Raw genomic sequence first — 2,500 nt, 5'->3', positions numbered from 1 at the left:
ACACAGGACATGCCCAATCTCATCTGAACTTGGAAGCTATGCAGTGTTGGGCCTGGTTAGTACTTGGATGGGAGACCACCTGGGAATACCAGGTGCTGTAGGTAATTTTATACTGCCATAACATTCTTTTCTATTACATTTTACATTTAATTTTTTCAACTTATCAATGAATTTACTTGAGTTAAGAAGTAATAGAGGTCTAAAATTAATGTTTTTGAGCACCTACAGCCAAACCACACTGGACATGCCCAATATCGTCTGATATTGGAAGCTATGCAGTGTTGGGCCTGGTTAGTACTTGAATGGGAGACCACCTGGGAATACCAGGTGCTGTAGGTAATTTTATACTGCCATAACATTCTTTTCCATTACATTTTACATTTCATTTTTCAACTTATCATCGAATTTACTTGAGTTAAGAAGTAAAAGAGGTCTAAAGTTAATGTTTTTGAGCACCTACAGCCAAACCACACTGGACATGCCCAATCTCGTCTGATCTTGGAAGCTATGCAGAGGTGGGCCAGGTTAGTACTTGGATTGGAGACCACCTAGGAATCCCAGGTGCTGTAGGTAATTTTATACTGCCATAACAGTCTTTTCTACTACATTTTACATTTAATTTTTTCAACTTATCAATGAATTTACTTGAGTTAAGAAGTAATAGAGGTCTAAAGTTAATGCTTTTGAGCACCTACAGCCAAACCACACTGGACATGCCCAATCTCGTCTGATCTTGGACGCTATGCAGTGTTGGGCCTGGTTAGTACTTGGAGGGGAGACCACCTGGGAATACCAGGTGCTGTAGGTAATTTTATATAGCCATTACATTCTTTTCTATTACATTTTACATTACATTTTTTCAACTTATCAATGAATTTTCTTGAGTTAAGAAGTAAAAGAGGTCTAAAGTTAATGCTTTTGAGCACCTACAGCCAAACCACACTGGACATGCCCAATCTCGTCTGATCTTGTAGTCTTTGCTGTGTTGGGCCTGGTTTGTACTTGGATGGGAGACCACCTGAGAATACCAGTTGCTGTAGGAAATTTTATACAGCCAAAACATTCTTTTCTATTACATTTTACATTTAATTTTTTCAACTTATCAATGAATTTACTTGAGTTAAGAAGTAAAAGAGGTCTAAAGTTAATGTTTCTGAGCACCTACTGCCAAACCACACTGGACATGCCCAATCTTATTTGATCTTGGAAGCTATGCAGTGTTGGGCCTGGTTAGTACTTGGATGGGAGACCACCTGGGAATACCAGGTGCTGTAGGTAATTTTATACTGCCATAACATTCTTTTCTATTACATTTTACATTTAATTTTTTCAACTTATCAATGAATTTACTTGAGTTAAGAAGTAATAGAGGTCTTAAGTTAATGGTTTTGGGCACCTACAGCCAAACCACACTGGACATGCCCAATATCATTTGATCTTGGAAGCTATGCAGTGTTGGGCCTGGTTAGTACTTGGATGGGAGACGACCTGGGAATACCAGGAGCTGTAGGTAATTTTATACTGCCAAAACTTTCTTTTCTATTACATTTTACATTGCATTTTTCAACTTATCATTGAATTTACTTGAGTTAAGAAGTAAAAGAGGTCTAAAGTTAATGTTTTTGAGCACCTACAGCCAAACCACACTGGACATGCCCAATCTCGTCTGATCTTGGAAACTATGCAGTGTTGGGCCTGGTTAGTACTTGGATGGGAGACCACCTAGGAATCCCAGGTGCTGTAGGTAACTTTATACTGCCATAACAGTCTATTCTATTACATTTTACATTTAATTTTTTCAACTTATCAATGAATTTACTTGAGTTAAGAAGTAATAGAGGTCTAAAGTTAATGGTTTTGGGCACCTACAGCCAAACCACACTGGACATGCCCAATATCACCTGATCTTGGAAGCTATGCAGTGTTGGGCCTGGTTAGTACTTGGACGGGAGACCACCTGGGAATGCCAGGTGCTGTAGGTACTTTTATACTGCCATAACATTCTTTTCTATTACATTTTACATTTCATTTTTCAACTAATCATTGAATTTACTTGAGTTAAGAAGTAAAAGAGGTCTAAAGTTAATGTTTTTGAGCACCTACAGCCAAACCACACTGGACATGCCCAATCTCGACTGAACTTGGAAGCTATGCAGTGTTGGGCCTGGTTAGTACTTGGATGGGAGACCACCTGGGAATACCAGGTGCTGTAGGTAATTTTATACTGCCATAACATTCTTTTTTATTACATTTTACATTTAATTTTTTCAACTTATCAATGAATTTACTTGAGTTAAGAAGTAATAGAGGTCTAAAATTAATGTTTTTGAGCACCTACAGCCAAACCACACAGGACATGCCCAATCTCGTCTGAACTTGGAAGCTATGCAGTGTTGGGCCTGGTTAGTACTTGGATGGGAGACCACCTGGGAATACCAGGTGCTGTAGGTAATTTTATACTGCCATAACATTCTTTTCTATTACATTTTACATTTAATTT

At 38.3% G+C, this 2,500-nt stretch overlaps 1 non-coding gene and 9 pseudogenes across 1 annotated transcript in view; all 10 read left to right on the top strand.

The window, feature by feature from the left end:
- LOC148437969 (5S ribosomal RNA) overlaps positions 1-104 on the top strand; it is a 119-nt gene extending 15 nt beyond the window's left edge. Inside the window, exon 1 of the ribosomal RNA XR_015876386.1 lies at positions 1-104. This exon is cut by the window's left edge and continues 15 nt beyond it. This is a non-coding gene — a ribosomal RNA (5S ribosomal RNA).
- Positions 105-220: 116 nt separating this feature from the next.
- On the top strand, positions 221-339 carry LOC148437968 (5S ribosomal RNA; annotated as a pseudogene).
- Positions 340-454: 115 nt separating this feature from the next.
- LOC148437967 (5S ribosomal RNA) lies at positions 455-573 on the top strand (annotated as a pseudogene).
- A 116-nt stretch (positions 574-689) lies between these two features.
- LOC148437966 (5S ribosomal RNA) lies at positions 690-808 on the top strand (annotated as a pseudogene).
- A 351-nt stretch (positions 809-1,159) lies between these two features.
- LOC148437965 (5S ribosomal RNA) lies at positions 1,160-1,278 on the top strand (annotated as a pseudogene).
- Positions 1,279-1,394: 116 nt separating this feature from the next.
- On the top strand, positions 1,395-1,513 carry LOC148437964 (5S ribosomal RNA; annotated as a pseudogene).
- Positions 1,514-1,628: 115 nt separating this feature from the next.
- Positions 1,629-1,747, top strand: LOC148437963 (5S ribosomal RNA; annotated as a pseudogene).
- A 116-nt stretch (positions 1,748-1,863) lies between these two features.
- LOC148437962 (5S ribosomal RNA) lies at positions 1,864-1,982 on the top strand (annotated as a pseudogene).
- A 115-nt stretch (positions 1,983-2,097) lies between these two features.
- On the top strand, positions 2,098-2,216 carry LOC148437961 (5S ribosomal RNA; annotated as a pseudogene).
- A 116-nt stretch (positions 2,217-2,332) lies between these two features.
- LOC148437960 (5S ribosomal RNA) lies at positions 2,333-2,451 on the top strand (annotated as a pseudogene).
- Positions 2,452-2,500: the final 49 nt, after the last annotated feature.

Source organism: Taudactylus pleione, unplaced genomic scaffold (assembly GCF_031769625.1).
Source record: "Taudactylus pleione unplaced genomic scaffold, aTauple2 ptg001778l, whole genome shotgun sequence".
NCBI lineage: Eukaryota > Metazoa > Chordata > Amphibia > Anura > Myobatrachidae > Taudactylus > Taudactylus pleione.
This window is presented reverse-complemented; position numbering and strand designations above follow the sequence as displayed.